Source organism: Nicotiana tabacum, chromosome 8 (assembly GCF_000715075.1).
Source record: "Nicotiana tabacum cultivar K326 chromosome 8, ASM71507v2, whole genome shotgun sequence".
In the NCBI taxonomy this organism is placed as follows: Eukaryota; Viridiplantae; Streptophyta; class Magnoliopsida; order Solanales; family Solanaceae; genus Nicotiana; species Nicotiana tabacum.
This window is the reverse complement of record NC_134087.1, coordinates 128,355,278-128,374,219: the sequence shown is the minus strand read 5'-3', so window position 1 is coordinate 128,374,219 and position 18,942 is coordinate 128,355,278.

Below are 18,942 nucleotides of genomic sequence, written 5' to 3'. Positions count from 1 at the left end.
GGGAGATTACAATGCTATAATGCACTATGATGACAGAATTAAAGGAAAACCAGTGCAGGAATATGAGGTGGCTGACTTTATGAAGTTTATGATGGACACTAATATGATGGAGGTTAAAACAAATGGAAGAAGATATACATGGACGAATAACCATGTACTTAGCAAAATTGACTGGGCACTTGTGAATAGTGATGGATGACTAGTTGGACACATGTGGAAGCTACAACTCTTGATCCACATTTCTCAGATCATACACCTCTAGCCATAGAGGTAGGAGGGAGAGGAATCAAAGGGGCTAGGCTATTCAAATTCTTCAATCATTTGGCCCTGACTTTATCTCAATGGTGACTCAATAAATGGGAAAGTGGGCAGCATATGAAGGGAATGGAAGCAGTCTGGTATAAGCTGAAACAGGTTAAACAAGAACTGAAGACACTAAACTGCAGGAAATTCTCAAAAGTTACTGAAAAGGTGGATTATTATAGGAAAGAACTAAATGAAATACATATTGAAACAAGAGATCTTGAGAAGCAGGTGGAGTTAGCTGACAAGGAGAAAGAAGTAAAAAAGTGTTGGCCCAAGAACAGGTGAAGTTTTAAAGAATGACAAATGAACTCAGTCATGGACCAGGTCCATCTTGTGAAGCACTATCATGATCAACCTACACATGTGAGATGCACGTAAAGGAGATAAGTCCTACTGATCAAGCAGTAATATCTCCTGATCTGATCGAAAAGGTTGCATATTGGATAAGGGGAAAAGTCTCCTTATATGAAGAGAACACAATCCGGATAAAGAGAGTGTTAGAGTTTGATATCTTCAAGGACTCAACTACGATAGAAGATCAGAAATTGAGGCCCAATCAAACTCTGATTTTTAACCTATTAAATGACAGTGATTGTTCTCTTTTATAGGTATTGCATAAATGCAGAAGTTAAACTAAATTGAAAGCAAAAGAGCAAGGCTATTTTGCAAGCAATTTATGTGAGGTTTGAGTGTGCACTCCTGAAGGTACTGGAACGAGATAGAAGAACCAGTTCCATTGTGTTTTTTCTTATTCTCGTTTAATTGTAGTAGGTGGTTTAAAGTTGTACCTTTCAGCTTTCATAGAAGCAATTGTATTAGGTATTTTGAGTATTCAAATTATAAGCTAACTTGAAGTTGTCGCAACAGTTGAGGCTGTGTGCTACAAGGGATTAGAGTTAATCCTTAGGTTTACAAAGAGTTTTTGTAAATGCTGTTTTGGCTCAGTGATTTTAGTGGAAGTTTGGGAAAATCCTACTGGGTAGTAGGTCGTGGTTTTTTCACCTTTTGAGCCAGGTGTTTTCCACGTAAAAATCTCTATGTTCTTTATTTTATATACTTTTTATTCCGCAAATAGTAGTAGTTAGAACACCTAGAAGAACCAGGTTCTTCTAGAGCGAAAATTGGGTACCACACAAATCACCCCCTCTTGTGTAGTATTGACGTTTAGAACATGTTATCCTTGAAGAGGCTAACACCTTAGGAACAGATTAAGATGAGCGCACCACCTGGAAACTGGGAATGGTAATCCACTGATAGGCCTCCACTCTTTAATGGCCACTACTACTCTTGGTGGAAAAATAGGATGAGTGATCACATCATCGGAGAAGACTATCAGCTATGGGACATTGTCACTAATGGTCCCCTAGCTACCACGAAGAAGAATGCTGAAGGAGTAGATGTGCCAAAAATAAGAGCTGATTGTAATGCTGAGGACTTGAGGAAATGGGAAAAGAATGCTAAGACCAAGAAATGGCTTGTGTGTGGACTTGGTCTAGACGAGTACAGTAGAATTCAAAGTTGTACCACTGCTAAGGAAATCTGGGATACTTTGCAAGTGGCTCATGAAGGAACACCTCAAGTGAAGAGGTCTAGAGGAACACTGTTGTATTCTCAATATGAGAATTTCACCATGGAGGAAGGGGAAACCATCCAGGAAATGTATACAAGGTTCACCACACTGACAAATGAACTTAAGTCTCTTGGAAGAGTTATTCTTGAAGAGGACAAAGTTGAGAAAATTTTGACAAGGGTTCTGCCAGTCACTTGGGAAAGTAAAATCACTGTCATTCAGGAATCAAAGAATATTGTCACTCTTAAGTTGGATGGGCTAATTGGAAATCTCACTCCCTATGAACTAAGAAGGCAAACCATGAAGATAGATGCACCCAAGAAGGAAAGGAGCCTGACATTCAGAATCACTAAAGGTGCTGATCTAGAGAAGGATGAAATGACAATGATCACAAAAGACTTCAAGAGGTACCTAATGAAAGGAAAGGGTCCTTCCAGAAGTGGAAGCTACAACAAACCAAGGGTTCTTGAAAAACAAACCAATGAGGGGTGTTACAAGTGTGTGAAGACTGATCATTACATCAAAAACTACCCTCAATGGGAAATTGAATGGAAGAAGGAAAGAGCTGAATGAAGGAACAGGAAGAAGGAACATGTTCAACCCAGGAAGAACAAAAGATCAACAAAGGTTATGGTTGCTGCCTGGGGAGAAAGCTCAGATGAGGACTCAGAGGGTGAAGATGGAGATGAACAAGCACTTATGGCAATTGGAGAATCTGATGAGGAATCTGAGGTAAGTATAATTTATCTAAAAGACAAGATTAAATTTTTGTCTAAAGAAAGGTTATCTGAGTTACTCTTGGATTTCATTGATGAATCTGAAGATCTAAACAATGAAAAGGAACAGTTGTCTAAGCAGTGTATGATCCTAAAAGCCAAGTGCAAAAATCTAGAGTCTAGGGCTAATGAGAGTGAAAGTGAAAATACTGAGTTGAAGAACCAGGTTCTTGAATTTAACACTAGTGTCCTAGAACTTAGGTCTGAGAACTTAAAACTGAAACTAGGAACAGGAAAAAAGAAAGCTGATCACACACATCTCACCCTAGAAGAAAACTTAGGAAAAATAAAGGATGAGTTGTATAGGAAAGATGAGCAGATAAGAGTATTAAAAGAAGATCTAGGGAAGGCAAAACATGAACTAGACAGAACTTGCAAATGGAACAAGGCTTCTGATGCAGTCTCCTGGCTACAAGAACATCACGGTAGCAACAAAAGAAGACTTGGTTATGGGACTCAAGCACCTTAGTGGGATCCTAAAAGCAAGTACCTCACTCTTCTTGAGAACAAAATTTGCACACATTGTGGCAAAACTGGCCATTATAAAAATAAATGTAATGCAAAAGAAAAGGCCAGTCAAAAGAACAAAACTTTTGTTCAAGAAAAAAATAGGCTGCCTGGGTGGGTTAGAAGGAATCTGATTTATCCCTTTGCCCATAGAAAGGGACCCAAACTAGTTTGGGTTCCTAAGACTAACCCCTGATTTCTTTTTGTAGGTCCAAGTGAAGGGAAGTATCCAAATATGGTACATGGATAGTGGCTGCTCAAAACATATGACTAGAAGCAAGAACTAGTTCATTTCACTTGAGGACTTAAGGGGAGGCAATGTCTCCTTTGGAAATAGGAAGAAAGTTCAGATCATTAGGGTCGGAATGGTAGGTAAGACAGACTCTCACTCCATTGAGAATGTCTACTTGATAGATGGCTTGAAATACAGCCTGATCAGTGTGTCACAACTATGTGACAGAGGTAACCTTGTAGCATTCACCTCTACTAAATGCTTTGTGATTAACCTTACCACTGATAAGATTGTTTTGCAGGGAAAAAGAGTTAACAATATTTACATTGTAGATTTGTCTACTCTCTCAGAAAATGAATTAACCTGCCTAAGTGTGCTGGATAATGATCCCCTCCTGTGGCACAAAAGACTTGGTCATGCCAGTCTGAATCAACTAAACAAATTGGTTTCTAAGGACTTGGTGATAGGGTTACTCAACATAAAGTTCAAAGAAGACAAAGTTTGTGAGGCCTGTGCAAAGGGGAAGTAGGTAAGACCATCTTTCAAAAGCAATAAAATGGTAAGCACAACCAAGTCGTTGGAATTGGTCCATATGGATCTTTGTGGTCCAATGAGAACCATGAGAAGAGGAGGAAATAAATATGTAATGGTATTTGTTGATGATTATTCTAGATTTACCTGGGTACTATTTCTAACATCTAAAGATGAAAAAATTGACATGTTCACTGCCTTTGTTAGAAAAACTCAGAAACAATTAGGAAATCAACTTGCATCAATTAGGTCTGATCATGGTACTGAATTTGAAAATGCTAAGTTTGCTAAATTTTGTGATGAAAATGGTATAGTTCATAACTTTTTTGCCCCTAGGACCCCTCAACAAAATGGAGTAGTTGAAAGAAAGAACAGGACTCTTGAAGACATGGCTAGGACTATGCTTCTTTCTAGTAAACTGCCCCATAGCTTCTGGGTAGAGGCTGTAAATACTGCATGTTACATTATCAATAGATGCATGACTAGACATCTTGTAGAGAAGACTCCCTATGAGTTCTTTAAAGGGAGAAAACCAAATATATCACATCTAGGCCATTTGGATGCAAGTGCTTTGTACACAATAATGGAAAAGACTCCCTAGGTAAGTTTGATTCGAGAAGTGATGAGAGTATTCTTGGGATATTCTTCACATAGCAAAGCATATAAAATGTTCAATAAAAGAACTTTTTGTGTAGAAGAAAGTGTACATGTAGTATTTGATGAAACTAACATTCTTTCTGAGAGATGGGAATATGAAGATGAAGCCACTGGATTGGTAAAGTATTTGACTAAAGACTCAGCACAAGTCAAAGTGGCACCAAAAGAAGGAACAAGTGATGGAACAAGTTCTTCCATCCAGGGAAACCTGACAGGGGGAACTGATCAAAGAATAATTGAAATAAATCCCCCTAAAAGAACCTGTTCATGACCCTATTCCTCAGTAATAGAACATGGGAGAAACATCTAGCAAAAACCAGTTGGTTGTAAAACCTCACAACTATCAAAGTTCTCATCCTATTGAGAACATTATCACCAATCCAACATCTGTAGTCAAAACTAGATCACAATTAAAGGATCTGTGTGCTTTTGATGCCTTTTTATCTCTTATTGAACTAAAAATGTTGTTGAGGCTTTGCAGAATGCAGATTGGGTGAATGCAATGCAAGATGAAGTCAATCAGTTTGAGAGAAGTCAAGTTTGGCATCTAGTTCCAAGACCCAAGGACAGATCAGTTATTGGTACAAAAGGGGTCTTCAGAAACAAACTTGATAAATATGGAATAGTTACAAGAAACAAGGCAAGACTGGTGGTCCAAGGTTACAGTCAAGAGGAAGGCATAGATTATGATGAGACTTTTGCTCCAGTTTCAAGACTAGAGGCAATTAGACTCCTCAGAGCCTTTGCAGCACACATGGAATTCACTCTTCATCAGATGAATGTCAAAAGTGCCTTCCTAAATGGCTACCTGAAAGAAGAAGTATTTGTAAAACAACCTCCAAGGTTTAAGAGCAAAGAATGTCCTGAGCATGTGTACAAGTTAGACAAGGCTCTCTATGGACTCAAGCAGGCCCCAAGAGCATGGTATGAACGACTGTCCAAATTCCAACTGGAGCATGGTTACAAAAGAGGTAAAATTGACAGTACCTTATTCTTAAGGGAAAAAGGTAAGGATCTCCTTTTGGTACAAATATATGTTGATGACATAATATTTGGGGCCACCACTGATAAGCTAAGTTAGGACTTTGCAAAATTAATGGGGAGTGAGTTTGAAATGAGTATGATGGATGAGCTTAACTTTTTCTTAGGCTTGCAGATCAAACAAAGTCCTAATGGAACCATGATCCATCAGCAGAAGTATGCAAAAGAGCTTATCAAAAATTTTAAAATGGAAGAATCAAAAGAAATATACACACCCATTGCAACTGCCACTAAATTAGACATTGATGAACCTAGTTCATCAGTTGATCAAAAGTTGTATAGGGGTATGATTCGTTCACTCTTGTATCTTACTGCCGGTAGACCTGACATTGTTTTCAGTGTAGGGCTTTGTGCTCATTTTCAGGCAAATCCAAAAGAGTCTCCCTTGACTGTTGTCAAGAGGATACTAAGATATCTGAAAGGCACCACTGATCTGTGTCTTTGGTACCCCAAAGGTAGTAATGTCAATCTAGTAGGATATGCTGATGCTGATTATGCAGGTTTCCTAGTGGATACGAAGAGAACCTCAGGTATGGCACACTTCCTTGGCTCATGTCTAGTGTCATGGGCTACTAAAAACCAAAATTCAGTAGCCTTATCTACTACTGAAGCTGAGTATGTTGTTGCTGCCTCTTGTTGTGCTCAATTGTTATGGATCAAACAGTAGCTAGTAGATTTTGGCATTGAAGTTGGTTGCATTCCTATATTCTATGATAACACTAGTGCTATAAGTATGACAAAGAACCTTGTTCATCATAAGAGGACTAAGCACATAGATGTTAGGCACCATTTCTTAAGAGACAACTATGAGAAAGGTTTGATCTCCATAGAATTATGTGCTACTGATAAGCAAATTACTGACATCTTTACTAAAGCACTGAGTAGAGAAAACTTTGAGAGGAATAGGTTGGAATTAGAGATGATTAAGATCACCTAATATATCCAACTCAGAATGCACACAAAAAAAATTGGCTAGGAATTTTAACCTTGTGTAAATATCTAGATTAATTCTTACTCAGTTTCGTGCTTTAATTAGTATACTCCTATGACATGTGTATATATGACTCACTGATCTCTTACAACATTTTCTCTATTATGGCATTTGAAGCATGTTCACTGAGAGTTCTATATGAAGAACCCGGTTCATCAGTATGGGTTCATATGAAAGCTCAGGTATGTTTTCTATACTCTGCACAATTAGAAAGATTAATAATTCAATCATGAGCAGAAGTCCTATACTTGTCAAATTCCTAGAAAATTCTATCTGTTGAGCATTGAACCAGTTCCGTCCATCTAGAACTCTAAATTTTGCCTAATATCTAGGGAATCCAAATCTATCATTAAAATTCAGGAATTTAAGTTTGATTAGACTTCTATTTGACCCCTGAAAAAGCTGTCATTACATATTTAATATCTAATTCACTTTAAATACACACCACATCTCCAATTTTCTTCATAATTCTAAAACCGTCAAAAATTCCTCTTCAATTCTAATTGCCCTCTTCTCCAAAATTCCCAAATTCTCTCAAGAAATGAAGAATCGTGTCTAATCCACAAGATCATCCTGGCACTCCTCCACCACCATCTCCCTCAAATTCATCCTCATCTACTCCACCCAGTGTATCTCCAAAACCTAGGTTTCGAAGGCAGAAAATGCTTGCTCGAAATACTGTAGCATTTGGGGATCTGAGGAAGGTTTTAAATGAAAGGTTGAAAGCTAGCCAAGTGAAAGAAAGCCCAGCTCCAAAGTCTGATTCTAGCTCTGAGTCTGAATCCTTTCAATCTGCGACTGAGGGAGATGGACATGGGTCTTTTGAATCTAAAAAGACTCAAGAATCTCCTTCTAAGGTAAGTTCATTTGTGGTTGAAAACTTAGAAACTAGGTTTGTTCTGGTTGGACCTATTAGGGATGTTGAGTTTCCTGAGATGAGTAGGAGTAGAGGTAAAAAGAAGTCCGAAAAAGAAAAAGAGAGAGAGGGTGCATGTGGTGAAGAGAGGGGAAAAGGGAAGGGAGCAGTTCTTGCTATATGTGGGGTTGCACAAGATAGGTTAGATGAGAGTGGCATGAAGTCACGGGAAATGGTTCTGGGGAAGCAGCTAAGGGGTTGGTTCATCTATGCAAACAAAGAGATGAACATGTTTCATCTACTGAAGAAACCTTGGCTGACCTACTGAAAAAGGTTGGGGCAAGTTATGACCCAAAGAAATGCAAAGCTACTACACCAAAAACCCCAAATGTTCCTAAGCCATCCAAGAAAAGAAAAGTCTCATTCCCAACACCTACGGCCTCTTTAGTACCTAGGGGTAGAGCCACAAGAAGCGGGGTAAAACAGAGTGAAGTTGATCTACAAAAGGCTTTAGAAGAAAGCAAGAAAAGTAAAAGGATGAGGAAAAGGGAAAGGTTGCAGAATCCTCAGAGGCTGTTGAGGAAGAAGAGATGGAACTGGTCCATCAAGAGAGGGGTACAACAGCGGAGGTTCCTACACCCAAGCCTAAGAAACCCAAGACTTCCTCCAAGAAGTCCTCCTCTGTGCATGTAGTTGTTGAACCCACACTAGCCAAGAGGACAAGATCTGCAGCGAAAGCTAAACAAACCAAAGTTTCTGATGATGATGATTGGAGTGGAGAAGAAGAAGATGATGATGAATCTGAGAAGGAACAGGATAAGCTTGCCATTTTTGGCAGAAGAAAAATCTTAAAAGCTAGATTGTTGAAGGACCTGGTGGAACCAGGAATGATGAGATTGGTAGACTCTTTGGCTGCTCAGGGATGGAAGGACATGGTCTTTCAGATGGAAGGTAGGCTAGCTAGAAATGAGTTGATTGAATTTATGGCAAATGCTGCTGTTAAGGATGGAGTTGTCAGTACCCAGGTGAAGGGAGTTCAAGTGCAGTTTGATGCTGTGAAACTGGGAGAGATTATGGACATACCCTCTGAGGGTTTGATGACTATACTAGGCAAATGTGGCCATGTCTGGACTCCCTCCCCACTTCCCTTGAAATCACCAAAAGGATCTGTGATTCAGAGAATGTGAATGAAGCCAGAGCTGTGCAGAAAAGTGAGATAAGGCCTCAACACAAGGTGGTGTTTGAGTTTGTCAAAAAGTGCTTATTGCCAAGACAGAAGAGAAGGCACACTGCCAAATACATAGATCTGGTTCTTATGGAATGCCTGGAGAGAGGAAAGCAAATCAACTGGCCTGCCCTCATAGTCAAACTACTAGACAGGGTCATAAATGGTTCCAAGGCTCATGCTACCCCATATGGCTTCATACTAACCACAATTCTGTACAGGCTCAATGTGCCTCTGAAAAAATGGAAAATGGCCTCGAGCAAAGAACACTTTGGCATCAAAACTCTTCTTGCTTGTGACTATCCAGTCAATGCCATTCCAGTTGAACCTAGTTCATCCTTGAGGACACCCATCAACAGCAAGGTTAGGACTTTGGTTCAGGAATGTGCAACTAAGGATGCTGAAATTGCTAGGCTCAAGGCTCGTGTGGTTGAAGTGGAAGCTGAGAGGGATGGTCTCAGAATTGAGCTTGCAAAAGAAAAGGAGAAGAATGATGGAATTCTTCAGAACATGCTGAATCTTCTCCAAACTCAACCCTCCAGTTCCTCCAAGCCTTAGGACTCCTAGTTTCTATCTCCTGAACTAGTTCTAGTACCCCCAGTGACCCAGATTATAGATTTTGGATTTTTCTGTTGTTTTGCTCATGATTTGGATGTTTTTATTTCTTTTTGTGGATTGTTAGTGGCAACATATCTCTCTCAATGACAACTACTGTTTTCTCTTGTTCAATGATTATTCTGACCTTGATAGTTTAACCCGTAGTCCGCAACACATTTTATTTAAGTTGTTGAGGTTTGGATTTGGGTCACATGAAATGCACACCGAGTTTAAGGAAATTAATTTAAATTACGCGCCTAAAGAAACTACGTACTTTCAACTTTACGAGGGCCATGGAAAATTTGACTAAATGGCATACCTCATTTTCTAAGGATTAAAATTAATTAAGTAAGGGCCATGCATTTTTGAGGTTTTGTTTGGCATGACACGCCTCGATTCCAATTTCTAAAGGGGGCTTGAACTAAACTTTGGAGGGCCATAAACTATGTCTTACCTAATATGGCACGCCTCCAATCTACTTTTATGAGCCCAATTAATTAACTAAGGAAGGCTTAATGTAATTCTAATGAATTCACACTGTGTATGCAACTTTTCGATGATGCCAAAAGGGGGAAGAGATATTATGCTTTACACATTATTCTGAAATAAGTGATATTTATAACCAAATTAACCTGGTCTTTGATGAAAAGAAAATTTTCTAAGTTTAGTGTTGATGGTTAAGCTGAGCTTTACAGGTTTTTTGATTAGTAAAAAGCAAAGAGTTTGTCATCATCAAAAAGGCGGAATTTGTTGGCCCAAGTACAGGTGAAGTTTTGAAGAATGACAAATGAACTAAGTCATGGACCAGGTCCATCTTGTGAAACATTGTCATGATCAACCTACACATGTGAGATGCACGTGAAGGAGATAAGTCCTACTGATCAAGCAGCAATATCTCCGGATGTGATCGAAAAGGTTGCATATTGGATAAGGGGAGAAAGTCTCCTTATATAAAGAGAACACAATCTGGATAAAAAGAGTGTTAGAGTTTGATATCATCAAGGACTCAACTACGATAGAAGATCAGAAATTGAGTCCCAATCAAACTCTAATTTCTAACCTATTAAATGATAGTGATTGTTCTCTTTTACAGGTATTGCATAAACGCAGAAGTTAAACTAAATTGAAAGCAAAAGAGCAAGGCAATTTTGCAAGCAATTTATGTGAGATTTGAGTGTGCACTCCTGAAGCTACTTGAATGAGATAGAAGAACCAGTTCCATCGTATTTTTTCTTATTCTAGTTCAATTGTAGTAGGTGGTTTAAAGTTGTACCTTTCAGCTTTCATAGAAGCAAGTGTATTAGGTACTTTGAGTATTCAAGTTATAAGCTAACTTAAAGTTGTCGCAACAGTTGAGACTATGTGCTACAAGGGATTAGAGTTAATCATTAGGTTTACAAAGAGTTTTTGTAAATGCTGTTTTGGCTCAGTGATTTTAGTGGAAGTTTGGGAAAATCCTACTGAGTAGTAGGTCATGGTTTTTTCACCTTTTGAGCCAGGTATTTTCCACGTAAAAATCTTTGTGTTCTTTATTTTATGTACTTTTTATTCTGCAAACAGTAGTAGTTAGAACACCTAGAAGAACCAGGTTCTTCTAGAGCAAAAATTGGGTACCACACAAATCACCCCCCTCTTACCCTCTTGTATGGTATAGACGTTTAGAACATCAAAAAGCAATTAGAAAAATGGGTGGTAATTGAAGAAAGTATTCTTAAGAAAAAATCAAGAGTGAAGTGGTTGTAATTAGGGGATGAAAACAATGCTTATTTCTATGCTTGCATGAAGAATAGGACTGCCCATAACCAAATTAGAAGGTTGAACACTGTTGATGGTAATATAGCACAGAATGAAAAAGAAGTGGAGATTGAAATTGTCAAGTTCTATCAAAAATTGCTTGGAACAGCAGCTGAAGAGTTACAAACAGTTCAAGTAGATGTACCGAATGAAGGAAACAAGCTAACTAGAGAACAACAGTTGAAAATGATAGAAGCAGTTTCTAGAGATGAAGTAAATAATGCAATGAAGGACATTGATGGCCAGAAGGCTCCGGGGTGTGATGGTTTCAATTCATATTTTTTCAAGGAGAGCTGGAAGGTAGTTGGAGATGAAATCACTGATGTTGTGTTGGAATTCTTTCACACTGGAAACATGTTCAATCCTATAAACTGCACATCCGTAACACTTGTGCCACAGGTAAAGAATCCACTAACAATAAAAGAGTTCAGGCCCATGTCTTGTTGCACGGTGTTGATACCCAATTTTTTTCTATATATTTTTATATACATAAATACTTGTAAAATAGCATATACATGCATATATAATCATGCACAAAGTTTTTATAATTTTTCTATAATTTTAAAGAATTTAAATTGATTTATTTCCTCCCCTTTTTACTTATAAAATCCCCAATAATTATTTCTCAAATTATTGTTGTGGTAATTTAGTCATCTAAATCCTATATTTATGCCAAAATATTGTTAAAATATTTTTTGTGAATTTTTATAATTGCATTTATGTTTATAAAACTAATTTGCATATAATTGCAATATTAGCCATATTAATGTATAATTACATTTATATGCATAAACTTGATCTTTTATATTTTTCAAATTCTAAATATCTATTTTAAATTATTTTAGTACATGAAATTATTTTTTATAAATTATTTATTATTTATTATAAATTATATGGGATTAAATTGGCTATTTAAAATATAGCCAGATTGCATTTCGATTTTAGCCTCAATTTTAACCCAATCCCAGCCCAATTCCTAATCGAATTACCCGACCCAAACCCTAAACACGCCTATTCGACCCAGAACCAATTAAATCATGGCTATTGATTTGAAAGATCAACGGCTCGTATTGATTCTTGCCTTTTTTAATCCTAAACCACCCCCAAACCTAATCATTTTCTAGATACCGCTGCCTTAGAATCCTCTCTACTCTCGGTACACTCTCAACCTAACCCTATCCCTTCAACCGCCGACCTCTCCTCTCCGGTCATCTCCGGTGACCTCTCATCGTCTCCTAAGCCTCCAATGGCTTCTCCCATGCCATGCCTGCCTTCTCTAAGGTCTTCAAGGGCCCAGAGCCATGCCGACTTGCATCTAGGGTTTGTCACTTGTCTGTTCTTGGCTACTCCAGTGTGATTTCGAGCAAAATCATGTTGTACTTGTTACGATCCTTGGGATTCTAGATAGGTTCTTTCATCTCTATATGGGTTTCTTTTGAAACCCTAATTTCTTCCTATATCTCCAAGATTTGTTTCTTAAATATTTTACACTGTCCTTGGAACTCTTTACAAGAATTGTTGATTTTAAGTGTTTTTCACCTTCTTCTAAAAATTAGGGTTTCTGAATTTCTTTTAAAACCTTGTTTAACTGATTCTTTGTGTTTAAACTTCAATTTCTTGCATATTTTGGTTTACTCTATAATTTTACTACACCTTTAACTTGTCTAAGTTGAAACTCCTAATTTTCTAGGTTTCTTCGTTTGATTTTGTAATTGGCCAGTTCTCGTTTGAGTTTCTGTGATTATCTTGCCTCATATATGTTTCTACTGAGTTCCTTAGCCTAACTTACATCAGCTCTATGTGCTTGTGTTCATCTTGACTGTTCAAGACTTGCCTCTTTGCTTGCTATGTCTGGTTATTCTTATTTTACTCTATTTATATGCTAAACACTTACTCGTGACTTTCTCTTTGATTGATTCTGGATTCTTTGTTTCATGGTTTGATTGGAAGACCTTCCTTTAAACATTCGATTCCTACCCTTTCTATTCAAATTGATTGATTCGCCTACCTTGTCTGTATTGGTACTTTATTCTTACTGAATATCTCCTTAATTAGAGTTTTTTGAACTTAGCCCTAATTGTTTCCCTATACTTACTAAATTTGAAATCTTTCCTTATTGGTAATATATTGATTTCTTTCCTTTTTTGTTATTTGTTCTTACTGTTTGAGCTGATTCCCTTAACTTAAGGGAGTACTTGTTCCGATTTTGCTCTAATTGGTTCTGAGTTCCACAATTACTATACTATTGTGATTCTTGCCTTATTTTACCTAGTTTCGAACTACTATATATACATATTCTCTCATTAACACAGACACGAACATTTTGAGTTCAAAAAGCTCTCTCACACTCAAAAACTTTCTGCTATCTCTTTGGTTACTGACTATTATTCTGAGTTAGCTGGATGCAAGCCAAGGCAAACTATTGACTCCTCACTTTGTGTGTACCATCTCTCTACTGGTATGTTCTGATTTTAATTCAAGTCCCAAAACAATATGTTTCTTCTATTACTTCAATTTGTCATGTTTCTAACATGCTTCTATCTATGGTTTTGTTGTTCAACCTGCAATTAACATGTCTACTTAACTATCTTCTTTGTTGCATGCTATATACCCCCTTAGGATCCCCTTCTAGTATGCCCCAATGTGACTATATTTCTCTGATCCTTGGCATGCACCTTCCTGTGTGAGGTAATTGGCTATCATAAGCCTATTGATTCTGTATTAACTCTAAAGTTCTTGCTATACTTTAAAAGCCTTGACCCCTTTTAAGGCTCCTCTAATTCTGTACCTATGTGCATATGTGCTTACTCTGTGCCCTATGCTTACCCCAAATCCACATTACCTCTAAGTGGATGTGTGCACCTGTTTGACTCCATGTATTGAAGTGCTGATGAACTTCTTCTGGTTCTGTATTTGGTTTGATTGATTGTTAGTCACCTTACATTTTTTTTTAAATTGTCTTATTTAATAACTCCCTATGTGTTTTCTTACAAAACTATTTCAAGCAAAATCTCTTTTAACACTATTTTTTCTACTGAAACCTTTCAAACTGTGTCAAGCACTCTCATTCTACTCCTAAGTCACTAGGTTCTGCCCCCTCCAGTATGTGTACTGCCTTGGGATCCTCTTGAGAACCCTCTGAACTCTGGCACACTAAGGCTGGCCCTTCCACACTGCACTTACTCAAATTGGTTACAAAGTCTAGGTGTGAGCACTGCCCGGGATCCTTGAGATCCTTAGGGAACTTTGACGCACCTAGACAATGACATTGTCTATGAAATTGACATTTGGGGCTATTGGAGGTCTTGGGAAATCACTTGGCCCTGCTTCAGGCTCCCTATAGTGTAACTTCTTCTTTTCTTTTTATCTATTTATGTAATTCATTCATATGGTTTGTAATAATTTGTAACGAATATTGGGGTGACTAGTAAAAAAGGGTGGGTAGTTACATATTTTTGGGGTAAATGGGTAGAAACCATGCCTATAGGATTTTATATTTGTTATGCCTTACCATATTAGAAATCATGCATATAGGTCTCAAGTGGTTCCAATAATAGAAATCATGTTTATAGGTCTTAAAATCAAATTCACAAGTAGATACCATGCCTATAGGATATGATCCAGTTCGACGAGTATTTGCATGTGTTTTCATTTGTTATCATGCCTACAAGTTTCTAACATCAGCTCTTAACAATTAGATACCATACCTATAGGGAACAATGTCAGAAATTCTGCCTATAGATCTAAAATCAATTTAGTTTAAATAAGTTAATCCAGCTCATGATTAGTTTACTTCGAAACTGGTCTAATTAGTGATTTGTATTTCCTGAAATGAATTCTTTCGAGTATTGCCCTAATTTACAATTAGAAAGCATGCCCATAGGAACTCAAGAGTGTGTTTTAAAATTTGTCTGTTGTTTTACTATGTCGAACATAGTTATCATGCTCTTAGGACACCACTATTCAGCGTGTAGGCAAGCCTATAGGGCGTTTTCAAATCCTGCAGCTCTGAAACTATTTCTGCTACTTAATGTTGTTTTGATTTTAACAGGCTTAAAATCAGTAGGCAAACGGATAGGGCCATTACTTCTAAGTTTATAAAATAAAAACTACATATCTCATATGTTCTGATATTTGCCTAGATATCATGTCTTAGGATATTGTTTAACAATATTACCCTTATTTGTGTTTGAATCGTGCTGTTTACATGCATTATCTGTGGAGGTGAACTTGAGCCTCTAATTGCTTCTTTTCTGGCTTATGTGCTAAGGTCCTATTTGTTCTTGCCTGTCGCCTTAGAATTTTCTCCTTTTAAGCACCTTAGGGATCGTCTAGAACTGCCCAGATTTAGAGGTCCTAAAATACCTCCAAGGCCACAAGGAAGGGATGGGTAGTGCACGTATATGCATCGTCAAGTTTACTAGCGCGCTTTAGGCTATGACCATAGGTTGGGAAGGGTAGATATGGGATATGATGACTATGCGCTAATGTCACGTGTAGCCCCTCATTGAGGAGTGTTTACCGGACATTGTGTGGGGTGATCTTGTAGGCTAAACAACCTAGGACCCCTCCTTTCCCAAATCCCTTATGTTTAAAAGTTGTTTTATATGTATACAACTTGTTCAAAACCTTTGTCTTATTATTTGAGTTATAAAACGTCCAACGTGCTTTATCTACAAATTATTTGATTCAACTACTTATTTGTTAATGGACTAATTTATAAATATTAGTTCGGCTGGGACCCACCATTGTGGACCGAGAGGGGTGCCTAACACATTCCCCTCAAGGTTATTTCGAGACCTTACCCTAATCTCTGGTAATGCAAACTAGTCTATGAGTTAATTACTCTAGGTGCCCTAATGCACCATAATCTGTTAGGTGGCGATTCTTCAAAAACCTAAATTCCCAAAAGGAAATGAGTTATTACCCCTCATGAATGTTGAAACTCGTACTTTCTCTGCGGAGGAAAAAAGGGGCGCGACAGTATGGCGACTCTGCTGGGGATACCTTTAGGCTCTTACCATAACGAACTTATCTTTTTACAAATTAGTCCAAGCATGCTTTATCCCGTACCCTTCTCCCTTATTTGAATTTAACTGTCCATTTTCTAAGCGTTTATAGTTCTTTATCCCTGGAACTGACTTGTCTCTTTGTTTTCTTTTTCCTGTAACTGTCTTTCAATTATTTAAATACTGTATTTATTTTTTCCTACGTGCAAATACTTGACTACATATTATTAATTACTGTATAAATCATGCTCCTCATCATATTCCACTCATGCGTATCAAATCTTATAAAAACGCTTTAATGAGTGGTTGCGTTCTTCCTATTTACTACCCTCAAAAGCAGTCGATCAGCGGTACAGTCGACAGTTTCGTGCCTTTCCCCTCGATTTGTTCACTTGAGGGTACCAGTCTAAAACCTCATAGAAACCTTACTCTGGTTAAAATTGTGCATGTATCATGGTTAAACCTAGTCGGATCAGTTATGTTGTCCACATAATGATCCTTTAAGATAAGCCTTATCTAAAGTCCATCGGTTTTCCATAATCCCAACGGATACAACCACGTTTTGTGCATTAATTTGGAGAACTAAATGCCGATATGTTGATCATAAATGTATAAATAGTCGAGTCTGGTAGGGGTAAAGTCTAACCCTTTTATTTTGCAGAAAATGAGGCACGAGGTCCCCAGATTCGGTATGGTTAGAAACATCCCACCATTGCTGCTAGATTTGTGGGAGGACCTTTCCTCAAGTGAGAAGAAGTGTGTGAGAAAGTACCTGGGTAACCTGCCTTCCTTGCTAGATATTAAGACAAACAACAAACTGATCGAGACTGCCATTTTATTCTGGGATAGTGAAAGGGCTGTGTTTTATTTCGGCGACAAAGAAATGACACCGCTTCTAGAGGAAATTGGAGGGCTTGCGGGATTGACTTGGGACAGTCCTGGGCTATTGGTACCATAAAACCATACGGGCAGGGGATTTTTGAAGATGATGGGGCTAAAGAAGAATGTCGGCCTAGTGTGCTTGAAGGAAACTTACATACCTTTCGAATACCTGTACGAGAGGTATGGCCATAGTAAGTCTTTATGTACTTACCATGATGATATCTCTCTCACTTCTCTGGGTCACATCCACCGTAGAGTGTTTGTATTCATTGTGTGCTTCCTAGGCCTGAGAGTATTCCCAATGAAAAAGGGAAGAATCCACACTAGGTTGGCCATGGTCGCCAAGACTTTGATGGAAGGGATTAATGGACAGACATATACCATAGTCCCCATGATCATAGCCGACATCTACAAGGCTCTGAAGCGCTGTCAAAGGGGGGTCAAGCATTTTGAGGGTTGTAATTTGTTACTGCAGTTATGGTTGTTGGAGCATTTCCAAAAGGGTCGCTATCGCCAAGAATTTCCGCGAAGGGCTTGGAACGACCATATTGCCTTCCATCACCCTAAGTAGATGACTTACATTCCAGACAGATTTGCTCAACCGGAAAGCGCCAAAGAATGGGTAGAGTTCTTTGACAATCTGACCGAGGAACAGGTGCAGTAGATGTTTGAATGGTTCCCAACAGACGAATTTATTATCAGATCCAGGGATGCTATGCACTTGGTGTTGATCGGGTTGAGAGGGATATACTCATATGTCCCTATGTGAGTTATGAGGCAAGCAGGTAGAAAACAGGTTGTACCAAGGGTTGTCAAGATGAGTCATTTCAGGGAAGACTTTCAAGACGACGATGTCCCTTACAAGTGCCAAGCGCAACACCTGTGGCACTGCAAAATCATTGTAGAGAAGAACACTGTTGAGCTAGACATGTATCATGCAGGGTGCGAGCCTCTCAACCTGGCATGGTTGGAGGACAATCTGAAAGGAATGGTAATACCGAGGGCAAGTCGAGGGAACAGAATCATAGATAAGGAAGCTGAAGCTCAAGTCAAGTACAACAGGCTGCATAAGAGGGTTCACGACTCTGAGAATGAGCACAGGGAAATACATGAGAGGAATATGAGGTTGATCGAGGAGTGGAAAGAGATGGCAGTCACTTCCAATAGGAAACTGGAATATCTGGAGCGAGGAATAGTGGAGCTAGAAGGTAAAGTCATAAAGAGGATTGAAAATTGCCAGAACGCTGAAGGAACTGAAGGAGGACATTTGGCCAGAGCCTACTTATTGCTGGGGCTGCACGTGTTGGGGGATCTATATGATGGAGTATGGAAGATCGAATCTGGGGAAGGTCCTTCTAGGACCAAATAGGCTAGATTTATTTGCTTTTTCCTAAAAATGTAATAAGGTCAAGTGCCAGTAGTGACTTATTTTATTATTATCTTAGTGTCGTTTTGGGATTCGTCTATTTTTATATTATGAAATGAAGCATTTATTGGCATTAAAAGTTCTCCAAGTTTATTTGTCGCTAGGCCTACCTCTGGCACAACGAGGTTCCCAAAGTAGGACACGAATTTACATTTCCGCAATATGTGTTTAAATACTGCAAACGTTTCAGGATCCTCACTAACTTGTTACCTTTTTGTTTTTGCTTATTTTTTTTATTGCTATTCCAATCCCCTTAGGTTGGTTCACTCATACTGGCCTCATCAGCATACCATACCAGATCTAGAGGTCCTCCACATCCTCCTCCTCCAAGCAACACAAAAGGAAGAGGAAAAGCAAAGATGAATCCGAAAGGAAAATAGTGAGAACGTAGAGACTTCAGATGGTCGTAGTACTCCGGCCCCAAATGATCTAGTCTTGAGACTGGAATAAAAGATACTGGAATTGCAAGGAGAACTTGAGTAGGTTCGCAACTTGGCAAACTCTTCACTCACCCTCAATGTCCCCGATATCCACCAACAAAA